Here is a 13,248-nt window from a genome sequence, read left to right as displayed (position 1 = left end):
GTCTTTTGCATCCATTGCCCATTCTAGAGTGCAAGTTCGACCATATTGAGATGGATTTCGTCACTGGGTTTTCGAAGTCCAAGAAGGGTAACGATGCCATCTTCGTCGTCATCGACAAGTTGAGCAAAGTCGCTCATTTCCTTCCAGACAAGGAGTCTATCTCGGCAGCTCATCTTGCAGAGCTGTATACGTCAAGGGTAGTCTCATTGCATGGTGTTCCAATGTTGATTTCTTCGGATCGAGGAAGCATCTTTACTTCCAAGTTCTGGGACTCATTTCAGTCTACATGGGTACTAAGATTCGGTTCAGCACATCCTTTCATCCTCAGACTAGTGGGCAAGTTGAGAGAGTCAATCAGGTCCTCGAGGATATGCTAAGAGCATGTGTCATTTCCTTTGGCATGAAGTGGGAAGACTGCCTACCTTTTGCAGAGTTTTCATATAACAACAGCTATCAGGCAAGTTCAGGCAAAGCTCCGTTTGATATTCTCTATGGCAGGAAGTGTCGTACCCCGCTCAACTGGTCAGAGACTGGCGAGCGTCAAATTCTTGGGAATGACATGATTGAAGAAGCTAAAGAAATGTGTCGTGTCATTCGGGATAATCTCAAAGCAGCGCAGTCCCTTTAGAAGAGCTACTACGATAGCAAGCATCGTGACATGGCTTATCAGCTCGATGACTTTGTGTATCTTAAAGTGTCTCCTATGAAGGGCACTCAGTGTTTTGGCATCAAAGGGAAGCTTGCTCCTTGTTTTGTTGGGCCTTTCAGAATTGTTAGCAAGAGAGGCGACCTTGCATATCAATTAGAGCTCCCTTCAAACTTCGCAAATGTGCATGACGTGTTCCATGTCTCTCAGCTCCGGAGATGCTTCAAGACTCCGGAGCGCACAAGTTATCTTCAGGATATCGACCTTCAACTCGACCTATCCTACCGTGAGCATCCAGTTGCAGTTCTTGAGACGACTGAGCGCAAGACCCGCAATAAGTCACTCAAGTTTCTCAAGGTGCAGTGGTCACATCATTCCGATAAAGAGGCCACTTGGGAGCGCGAGGATCACCTCCGTTCCGAATTTGCAGAGTTCTTTCAGTCCTAGATCTCGGGTCGATATATTCTTGTAGTGTGGGAGAGTTTGTAATGCCCCAGATGTAATCCTTGCCATATTTGAACCCTTCCAATTTTGGAACCATGTTGTGGTTGTATGAGTCATCATTTCATGTGGATCATCTCTTGTCATCATCTTTGCATCATGGCATCATTCTTTTCTTTTGCATTCACATTATTGTTGGTGTTGCTAGCTAGGGCTTGTGGTGGTGTGTGATGATGTAGGGGTTTCAAAAAAACTATGCTTTCAAACACATTGCTTTCACTCTATGTCAAAACCTTCTCCCCCTTTCTATTATTTAACTTGTGTGTCAAACTTTGCTAGAACCTGTTTTAGAAATGTTAAACATTTAGTGTATTATCTTGTGTTTGAGGGGGTATTGTCTTGGGATTTTTTAAACTTAAGTTATATGGGGTTTATTTACAAAACAACATTTAAAATCCCTGTTTCGGATATAATTTAGTTGCTCCAAAAATCAGTGTTGTATTTCATTTAAATAGGGCATAAATCCCTCATGCCCGAGGTCTTCTTGTTTTTATTTTTAATACCCTGTGGTACTCTAGGTATTCTTGCTTTGTTTGGTTTATTGGGAAAATAGAAAACCTTTTTATTTTCTTCTCTGATTATCACGCGCCCAGGTGGGCTGGCTCCCTCCTTTCTTTCCCGGGCCGCCTCTCCTCCCTCCTCTCGCACGCGGCCCGTAGCACGACCGTCTCCCTCCTCTCGCTGTTGTCACCCTGTACGACCGAACCACCACCGCCGATCTCTTCTTCCCTTGATCTAGTGGCTCCAAGCGCGCACCCCGAGGCTATATCAGCAGGCCGCGCTCCTCCTCGAAACCCTAGTGTTCCATTTCCCCCCTCCTCTCCTCTCTCGCGCCGTCTGGGGCGCTCCCGAGCAGCTCCACCGCCATGCCTGACTCCTGTTGAGCTTGTCACCGGCGGATCTGCGCCTCGTCTTCTTCCCCGACCAGACCAGGAGCAAGCGGAGCTCGCGGGAGTTCCATTCTCAAAGAGATCACGCGATGGGAGCAGCTACATCGACAGCAGCGACGACACCTTCTTCCTCCACTCCGGCGGTCTCCTTCTGTAGCACCTCGTCGTCGGGCACATCTGCAAATCCCCACGCGAGCTCCTCTCCTCTGCACCCTAGGTGAGACGCAACCCCGCTCCCCTTCGCTTCCCCTCTCCTGCGCCGCGTCAGACCGGGAGCTCAATGCCCGTCGGAGTTGCACCGGCAGGTGGTTGTAGCAATAGCAGTCGTAGCGGCTGTGGGTTGCGCGTGCATGGGCATCGCCCCTCGGCATCGTGGCCGAGGCACCCCCTCGCAGCGCGTAGTGTAGCCGTGGTAGATCCCTGCAGACGTAGTGTATGTGTGTAAGACGCCACGCCCCGGTGAACTTCATCGCCGGCGCCTCTCTACAAAGCTGAGCAAGCACCCCCCCCCCCCCCCCCCCGTGTGACATGTTTCCCTGTCGTGGATCCCCGTTAAGACAGTAGCACCGCACCAGCTCAGTTGGCATTGTTTCCATGCACGCATCGGGCAGATCTGGGGTTTGAGACCGAGCGCCCCCCTTTTAATCTGGGATTTTTTTCCCCTTGGCTGTAGTTGTCTGGCAGCGTCTGCATAAGAGGGTTTACCCCACTGATTGCGCAAGAGTGTGGTGTGTGCACTTGTGAGTGTGTGTGTTTGTGTGCATGGGGGTGCACATACACATGTGCAAGAGGGCCTATCCCTCAAGTTGCACCTATTCATGTAATGTAGGTGTGTGTGTGTGTGTGTGCTCTAGAGTGTGTGTGAGCACATGTATGTGTGTGTGTGAGCTCATGTAGGTGTATGTGTGTGCATGGTGCATATGCACTTGTGCATGAGGGCCTAACCCCTCATCCTTGCCACTATGGAGTGGTGTAGTTGTGAATAGTGCTGATGTGAGTGCATTTGTAGGTGTAGATGATGCAATGTGTGGTAGTTTACATGTGATGTTATTCATATATAGCATATTGGATTCTAGGTGGTATTTTTTCGAGCTAGTTTTTTGCCTTGATGTTACATGAAAGTACCCATGTATTACATATTATTTTGGGGTAGAATCATCCCAGGAATCCATTGGTGCAATCAGATTTCACTTTAGGGCAACTTTCATAAAGCTGTTATTTTATGTCCTGATGCCATGTTTAGTGCTTTGTATTAGGTGGTGCCTTGACCCTTTGAGGATGAATCCTTGATGTACTGGTAGTGGGTGAACCCCTCTACAGCATGGGGTCTTTGTTATGTTCTTAGGAATTTGCATGCACCTATAGTGCCTTGTCAAAGTTGACACTTGGCTGAAACTGACAAATTTGTGAAACCTTGTGATTTTCACTAAGTCAAAGAATTTGATGTTATTTTCTTCCCGTGTTGTCTTGGTTGAATTAGCTCATGTGTTGGGAATCAGCCCATGCAACAAACTAAAGTTTGTGAGCTTTTATGTTTGTCTAGCTCCCTGTTAAATTTCATGCTTTTTCACTTCCTGTAGATATCATTTTGGAGGCTGCCAGAATGCTTTAGAGCATAAGCAACTGGTGAGAATATGTGATTTTCAGTAAGTCCCAGAATCTGTGATATTTTTTCCAAGTTTGTGTCCATAGATCTGCTCATGAGTGATTCCTTTGTATTAACTTCTTGTTCAGGGTTGTAGAGCTTTTGGATGGCTTTTGCCTCATATCTTGCTTGCTTCATTTAGATGGCTTTAGCTACTTTAAATATTGTAGACAGACTGTTATGATACTGTTGAAAACAGATTGCATGTTTTTGTTGATTTGAAGCTTGTGTGGGCATTGTTGATGGTGTGGTGTGTTCCCATGCACCACACCACTTATATTTTGTTGCTTGATCATGTGGCAACCTGATAACACCAGGGGAGTGTCATTGGAGTGTGTTTGTGGCTGATTTGAACCGTAGGTCTCCATAAATTGTTTGTAGTTTCCGGTTGATCCGTAACTCCGTTCTCGACGTTCTTTATATGTTTTTGCATCGTTTTATCGTAGTGGACATGTCCATGCCATATTCATGCATGTCAAGATAACTTAATATGAGGTTTTGTCCAGAATTCAATTAACTCAACTAATGCATATGAAAGTGACTAGAATAGTGATGCATGCTTCCTTCTTCACACATGCATCATATTGCTTGTTGCATTAAGTTGTGTTGGTGTTCATTGGCTGTTATCTTATCTTGGGTAGCATCGCGATCGGAGAGCGAGTACGTGGATTCTGGAGAGTACGTGCAGGAAGATCAAGAGAAGTTCCAAGCTGAAGACATCACATGCAAGATGACCGTCACCTTGATACCGTATCTAGCTTTGTTATGCTTAGAATCATGTTTCCTTCGATACATGCTCGCTGCCTTCCACTTGATATAAATGCCACCTGTCTTTGCCATGAACACCAAACACCTCCCTCTCCTAGCAAATGTTGTTTGGCTAAGTAGGCTTGCTAAACCTCTAAGGAGTAGCTTTGCTAGTTGCAGGTGCCAGCTGTCTCATGTGATAACATGAGTAATTTTGATATCATTATGTTTAAACTGCTATTTAATTAATGTAACTATATACTTGGTAAATAACGGAAGGCCTAGCCTTTTGCCGGGTGATTTGTTCCGTTGTTGCCGCCTTAGTTTCGATTACCGGTGTTTGATTCCATTACTGATCGCTCCTAACACTTTCGGGGTCGTTATGGGGACCCCCTTGATAAATCGTGTAGTGTTAAGGCTTGTCTGGCAGGACTCAACATTGGTTTTAATATGCTAATCACCTAATAATAATTTGCATAGGGAATAGCTACCCCGAGGATTTAATCAACAACCCGGGCCAGTGCTCCTCATGAGTGTTGGTCCAAATTGGGCAGACTACGGGGCTACCACAAGGAAACTTGAGGTTTGGTTTCCTGTAGGCTTTCCCATCCGTTGTGTCCTGAGAACGAGATACGTGGCTCCTATCGGGTTCGTCAACACGTTGGGAGGTCCTGCTAGATTTGTCTTACCTTAGCGATATATCTTGCGTATAGGAATCCCGGTGAAACTTTGGGTCTCCTCAAAGTTGAGGTTTTCCTCTAAGGAATCCGACGAGATCACAAGTTTCATGATAGAGGATAACTTTGCGGCCCATGGCAGTTTGTGATGGACTAGTTGGAGCACCCCTGTAGGGTTTAATCTTTCAGAAAGCCGTGCATGCGGTTATGTGGCAAACGTGGATGTATTGTTAACATCTGGTTCTAGACAACTTGAATTAACTCTAATAAAACTGCCAGCTGTGTGCGTAACCGTGACTGTCTCCTTCGAAGATCGCTATTCGTTCGAGAACATGGTGGAGTTATGTTTGACGTAGGTATGTGTTCAGGATCACTTAGTGATCAAGTTAGACTTCGATGGCTCGAGTAGACCACCATATGATCACTCTGATTACCGTAAGTTAGCGACCATATAAGCTTAGGTTGCTGCAAACCCATACACTAAGCCTTCCTCACCTAATAACTTGACTAGGTTCAGTACCAAGGTCATTAGATTGATGAGTCCTCATGGCTCACAGATTCCTACAAACCCCAACAGGTACAGGTACGCCCGACGCAAGAGATCCTGATGACAACCAGTTGAAGTGGGAGTTCGATGAGGACTCTGGCCGTCTGTATGTGAACTATCCGGAAGACTCAGGCCGTGGTCGTGATCGTGGGCTAGCATACGGGATGTGTTAGATCATCTGTTTTCTGTTTAAAGTCCGTAGCTGGACTTGCTGCTACTCTGAATAATGTGTGTCTGTAAGCTATATGATATATTCTTAACAGATGGCAAGTGTATGCCCTACTTGTTAATCTTTAATTATGTATTGTGATGATTATCCCGTTTGCGAAACGTGTAGATGCACCCCTTTCCCCTTTTGAGGCCTTGCCCCCAAATAAGGAAGGGTCGCATCTTAGTCGTTACAACGAGCTCAGGCGTCTCCACATCCGTGGCCACCGACGTTGCTCCGACCAACAGCACAACATAAACACGAGTGCCAACTCAAACTGACAACACAATGGAACAACAAGGCAGACAGACACAAATGCAACGATAAACACCACCACAGACTAGGTCAACCCTGTGCCGGCATGCCGCCGACCGCCATCCTCCGCCACGCTCCTAATATGCATTGCCCACCAGAAACCCTAGCAACATTTGATCAACCACTGCCAACAAGGCAGTAGCCCCGCTCCATCGCCGACCAGGACGCCCCCGAGCCGCGCCACCACGATGAGCATGTTCTGCCCCGTCCGCTCCATGTCGGCAACACGCACCCTCCTCCCCGAGCCCCTGACCCTATGCCGTTCGCGAGCTCCCACGCTAGATCTGATCGAGATGAGGCCAACCCGAGACCACCAAAGCTTGCAGCCACCACACCACGCGGGGCCATCAAGGCGCCACCGCGTTGCCACCGGACTTCGTCGCCACTCTCCAAGCACGTGACGATGTGCCGTTGAGCCTCGCAGCAACTCGACGCCTCCAACAATAGGCCGTCGCGCGAGCCTGAGACCCTGCATGGAGAGGAAGGGGAGGCCCCGCCGCCGCCTACACTGGTCGAGCATTGCCCGGGGGCACTGCCAGGCAGCGATGGGTGTCGGCATTCTGGGAATGGGGGTACCGAGACCTGCCTGCCCGCGGGCTAGGGTGGGCCCACTTCATAGACCGAAAACCAACAGGCCCGGCACCACTCAAGGCAAGGCCCTCGCAAGGTGCCAAGCCTTGTGAGGAGGTACAGCATCACGACCCATAGGGGGCCTCCTCGGGACCCCTACGAAGCGGCAGACATTCCGAGGCGAGGCTCGGCCTTAGGAGTCAAGGATGACATGGGGAAGGACACGCAAGCAGCAGACAACAAGGCAGATCAGTTTCCCCTTTAGTGCAAAGGGGGCAAGGACGTACCGGGGTTCCCAAGGCATCTGGCAAAGGTTTCCTTTCTGATGCAACAAGGCCATCACCGCCCACGAGCAGGGTGGACGCCATCCCTGGACCCAGTCCTGCAGCGCAGGCGGACACTTTGCAGGCGAAGACCACCTTTGGGCAGGGGAGCATGTTCCCATGTTCCCCTTCAAAATTGGCCGATGTGGGATCCCATCCTACCAAAACAATAAGGGAAGAGGACCCGAGCCGCCGCTATATATAGAGAGGGTAGGTTACTTCGTAAAGGGGATCCGATCCATTGATTCACCCACCTGCACCACGCAAAGGCTACCCAGCCTCCGGAGGCTCTCGAACATTGTACCTGTTCATACACCAACCTCCACGGGAGGCAATCCACCAAAGCTGGAGTAGGGTATTACGCTTCACAGCGGCCCGAACCTGGGTAATCTGTTGTGTTGTGTGTCTTCCTCACCATCGAGTGAGTTCCTTGCCATTCCCAGCGAGTAGCGAGTTAGGTGAGGCGAACTAGTGAGAGATCTTCGTACATGCCCCCGAGTTCGAATCTTTAGTGTTTTGCGGAGCCCGAAATCCGTTATTTGGCACGCCAGGTAGGGGGCGTGTCAAGGTCTACCCCACGGCTCGGCCCATTGAAGCTTTTCACACTCATGGTAGGGAGACGACGAATCCGCGCGGAGAGGCGAGCCGCTTGCGTGGCACAGACGGCGTAGGCGGGCCGATACGCCTTGCAACGCTCCGCCATCCCGTCGGCTGTCGTTCACACCGGACGAGCTTCCAATGAGCGTCGGGGGCTGCCGCCTTCACTAACCGCATGGTATCGCTCCGTCGCCCCGACCCTTCCACGCGTTTAGGATGTTCCTTCCCCCCTCCGGATCTGCCAGCACCCAACGCACAGACATCTCGCGCTCCTAGTGGCGCACGAGCTCAGGCGCCGGCAAGCCGCCCGCCGCCGCCGCGTCGGCGGGCACAGGCGCGCTCTTGGGCCCGACCTCGCCAACGAGACACAAGCGCACCCCCATGGGAGCTGCACTTGTCGGCCAGCATCGCTAGGGGCTACAACGGGGGAACCACGCGGGCACGTCCCAAATATCCACTCAGGCCCGCCCCTACTGGGGATTCGAAGGGAGCTGCTGGAGGAACTGGATTTTGCCACGCTGGGGAGGCGTCATCGAACATCCCCCAGCGTGCTTCACGGAACGAGGAGGGAGTATCGGAGGCCCGACTACATCAACCCCTCGAGGCGCGCACAGTTCAACGACGACCGCGTCGGCACACGTCTGGGCTACAAAGGAAGTAGCGCAGACCATCACTGTGGTAGGAGACACACACGCGACCCCGCGTGCAGGCCCCCGCACAAACAGGTATGAGCAGCACCGCGGGGATGGCTTCGCGGGGACATCCAACACGGGTATCCTCGCGGGGCACACCTGCTAGCCTGGAGCTGCTTCACGCAAACATCTGGTTCTGGGGACCGGGGACCTCTCGCCTGGGGCTGGGTGGATTCACCCTTTTATCCGAGCCGAGAGGCCCCAGCCTGGGGAGTGAGGGTGCAACACACGCTCATGTTCCCGGGCCAGACGACCCAACCTGGAGGCCAGGGGTGGTATACCCGCCCCTGCCTCCGGGGAGCGTGACACCCGCCTGGGGACTGAGGGTGGAACACACACCCATGTCACCGGTGCGGGCTTCGTTCGGTCGCCAGCAGGTGTTCGGGTACCTGTCGTTGCTCTCGGGTTGGGCTAGCCCGGCCTGGGTGCATGGCCCAGGGTACCAACGCGGGAACCCGGGGGGCCCAGCGAGGCGCGTTGGGAAAACATCCCAGGGACTCAGGACCTGTCGTATGGGCAAGCTCTCCGGCCAACGAGCGTTGGGGGCTCCTCCCACGCCCGAGGGCTCGCTCAGGGTGGACCACACCACACCACTAGGACCCCGGGGACCACGAGCAGGGCACGCGCCTGTGAGGCATGGGGTTCCCGAAGCATCCCCGGGACCTACATCGACCCGTGACGCCTCTACATCATCCTTCAATCCTTCCAGAACCTACTTCATCCCGTGACACTCTCACGTAATAACGAGCCGACGCTGTATATGCCCAGGGCTCCCCGAGGATGCATAGGGGTCCATCCCACGCCTAGTGGAAGCCCTACGCTCCGCGCTGGGGCAAGACGGAGGCAATCAACACAGTCCACCAATGACTTCCAGAATCAGGAGCCTATGCCTCGGGGGTAGGGAGACTCGCGAGGCCAAAGTATCCTTGCGACCTCCCATATACACCCCCATCGTGACACTGTCACGTAATAATTAGTCGAGGTTGTATACGCCCGGGGCCCCCCGAGGACGCGGAGGGGTCCCTCCCACGCCTAGTGGAAGCCCTATGCTCCGCGCTGGGGGAGATGGCGGCGGAGAATAGCTTAGGAGCCGAACGCGACCGTTTTCTCGTTCCTGTCTTGCGTTTTCAAGTTGTGGCCCTCAAGGGACTCTCCATTTGTATTTGGAGCTATCAAAAGCTCGAAGATCTCTTTGCTTAATGTTTTGAAAAGAAAAGAAAGGCGGGGATTTCTTCTCTATGTTTCTGTTGTTTTACCAAACTTGAATTCTCCTTCTCCCTTTGTTTTGATTGGTGTTCCCCGGGAACCTTGGGAGACCGTCGGGCCTCCCGAGGGAACCACAAAAGGGATGGAATGAGGAATCGCTCTAACGTCAAAGGGGACTCCTGAGGCGTGCCTCGGGAGCCTCACCAGTCACAAGGCCACTTTCCCTCTTTGACACTGTCCTAGAATTCCGGTCGCTATCAGGGGGTGGGGCCCCGCCCCTTAGACGCGCCCTTCGTGGCCATATCTAATGGTGGTGGGGAAATGTGCAGGACTGGGACCTGCCGATGTAGAGCGGTTTGAGTGTCAAGGGGGACTCCTGAGCAACACGCCTCAGGAGCCTCACCGGTCGCAAGGCCACTTGGCCACCCAGGTGTCAGCCATGTCGGCACCCAGGGCATCGGGGCTTTGCCCCATAAGGAACAACCTTGGTAACGGGTTTCACCTCACGGCGGCAGGGAAATGTGCGGGACCAGGACCTGCAGACACAGAGTGCCGAAAGGGTCCTCAGACTGCCCAACAACTAGGGATGAAGCGTCTTGAACGGAGCCATCCTCGCAGGCTAGACCGTCAGCGTCGCGACAACACGGGGCTGGCAACGGCGATGGCTGGAGGAAAGCATTGTGCACACCTCGTCTTTAGAGGACGCATTGAAAGGTACCCTCCAGATACATCAAAGTTACATTTAAACCTAGTACATAACCCTGTTAGGAGAACAAGGAGGCGGATCAGGAGGACGCATCGTCACCAGAGCTCACGCCGCAGCCCTCGGGAGCAAACCTTGCTACCAGGTCGTCCACCTGGACCTCGACCCACTCGGCCATGGCCGCACGGATCGTCTCCAGCACCGGATCCAGTACTGCGGCAAAGTCGAAGTCTAGATCGACGCGAAGGAGGTGACTGAAGACATCCAAGGCCGCTTGACCCAAGAGGTCACAACTCTTCTCCTCCTCGAGTGTGTGAGCCTTCTCGGCACCCGCCTCAAGACATTCCACAACACGGAGGAATAAGCCGAGGTACCCAGCATCGTCGGAGACCAGGGGGCTTGGGACACCCTCGCCGCAGATGTCGCTCAGAGCCCAGGAGGCTCTCCTCTCGAGGGATTGGACCATTTGGGAGCGTTCAAGCTGGAGACCGCGATCAAGGATCACCTTTTCAGAAGCCTCTCCAACATGGGAAGCCGCATTGTTCACCTGTTTGTCAAGAAGAGATAGTTTACCTTCGGTAGTAGCCTGGGCGTCCAGTGCGACCTGCTGAAGTTTCACTTCATGATCCAACCTTTTTCGAAGTCATCGACCTTGTTTTTCAGGTGGTCGTGGCGCACGCGGTAGCGGGACTCCTCGGGCCTCAGCTTCGCACTATAGTCGAGAAGAAGAGAACGCCGAGCCTCCACCACCCCCTGTTGATTTCCTCCTGAAGCTTCGCCTCCCGAGAGGAAAGGATTCCTCAGCAAGCGACACCTGGTGCTCCCTCACCTCCAAACGCTCTTGCTCCAGTCTCTGCTCCGCCTCAACAAGCGACAGCGAACCGACGGACGCTTAGAAGCCCATGCCGGCAGGGAGGAACTTAGCACGCGGACCCCTAGGGTAGCCCTTAGCTGAGCCTGCTCTTCAAGATCAGCATTAAGGGCGCAAAGCTCCCTATGGCGATCCTCAGAGGCCCTGCGCCGACAATCAGCCTCCTGAGCTTGGAGAGAGCACGCTCACTTGCTTCCTCCTCCATGGAAAGGGACCCCTCTGCCTCCGCACGGGCGCACTCACGCTGCAGGCGACCAAGGTTCACGCCCACTTCAAGCCGGCGCTACCCCGACACAAGGTGCCAGCGCTTATCCTCCATGCGGACTTCACTGCTGGCAACCCCCACTCCTAGACACTGAAGCACGTCCGCCGCGGTACGGAGAAAACTCCATGGCGCGGCACGCAAACCTTCAACAGGCTCCAGTGGCCAACGAGAGCTCTCGCTTTCTACATGGCGAACGGAAAAGGTGTGCGAGGAGTCTCTCGGCCCGAACCCATGCTAGAGGACTGGAGGCTCACGCGTAGGTGCTTCATCTAAAGGAAGTGCCCCCTCAGGCCCCACGTCACCGTGCAGAAGGGATCCGAAAGGGCGCGTAGCACGACCCCCGGAGGGGCTGCAGGCAAGGGGAATGGTGCTCTTCTGGGGAGCCAGAGGTCACGGGCGAGGAGGGCCGTGGGGGGCTCACGCGCGAGAGACTCGGGAGGTTTAACCCCGCGGGGTGAGAAGGAAGAATCCAAGAGATGCTCGGTGACCTCTGGGGCGGACGACACCGACCCGCCTCCCCCGTCGCTGATGGAGAGCCTGTAGAACAAGGGCTCAGAAGGGAAGCGTTGAAAGAAAGGACGAAGGACGGTACGGGCGCTTACTCGTCTATGGAGACCTACTTCTTCTTCACCGAAGCCTACTGCATCGAGGGGCAACCACCCTCAGGCGACCTCCTCTTCCGGCCAACGCGGGTGGCCTGGCGAGAAGGTCTAGCGGCCCTCGACTGAAGCTTGAAGGCGGGGCCGACGACTTCCACCGCCGACTTGTCGTCACCACCAACCCCGGCTCGACCCGGAGCAAGAGTTGGGGGAACGGGCGGCGATACAACGCCCACCACAGCCGTGGGAGGGGCGACACGACCAGAGTTTTCGCGGGCCTGAACCCCAAGGGTCGAGGCCCCCCATAGAAGTGCGTACCCCTCAGGGAGGAACCCCCACTCATCGAATAGCGCTATCTCCGTGACGAGAGCTTTTGGGGCCTTGAAGTTATACAATGGGAGGCCATTCTGGGGAAGCTCGTCAGGGTCGTCACCAGTTAGCCGATGGAGCAACTAACGCAAGACGTCAAGGGAGAGAGCCAGGACATGGATCCTCGTTGCGTCACGAGGTACCGCATAGGCCCACATCGGACGGAAGTGGCACTGGGGAGGGGCGATCCGCAGACAACAGGGGAGAGCTGCAAAAGGGAGGGGACCGACACCGGCGAGGTAGGTATTACCCTGCCCGCTCGTGGGAGCGGAGCGGGGGAGTGGAGTTGGGGTGGGAGGTGATACGTCTCCGTCGTATCTATAATTTTTGATTGTTTCATGCCAATATTCTACAACTTTCCTATACTTTTGGCAACTTTTTATACTATTTTTGGGACTAACATATTGATCCAGTGCCCAGTGTATGTTCCTGTTTGTTGCATTTTTTGTTTCGCAGAATATCCATACCAAACGAAGTCCAAACGCAATAAAAAACCTACGGGGATTTTTTTGGAATATTTATGATTTTTGGGGAGAAGAATCAACGCGAAACGATGCCCAAGGGGGTCACGAGCCAAGAGGCGCGCCCTACCCCCCAGGCGTGCCTGGCAGGCTTGTGACCAATCACTAAGGCAGTTGGGCCCTTCTTTCGCCGCAAGAAAGATAATATCTGGAAGAAAATCGTGTTAAAAGGACACCTCAATCAGAGTTACGGATCTCCGGGAATTTAAGAAACGGTGAAAGGCCAGAATTGGGGAGCGCGGAAACAGAAGGACACAGAGAGAGACATCCAATCTCGGAGGGGCTCTCGCCCCTGCCGCCGCCATGGAGACCATGGACCAGAGGGGAAACCCTTCTCCCATCTAGGGAGGAATTCA

Source organism: Hordeum vulgare, chromosome 7H, assembly GCF_904849725.1.
Source record: "Hordeum vulgare subsp. vulgare chromosome 7H, MorexV3_pseudomolecules_assembly, whole genome shotgun sequence".
NCBI classification, from domain to species: domain Eukaryota; kingdom Viridiplantae; phylum Streptophyta; class Magnoliopsida; order Poales; family Poaceae; genus Hordeum; species Hordeum vulgare.
Note: the sequence above shows the minus strand (reverse complement) of the source record.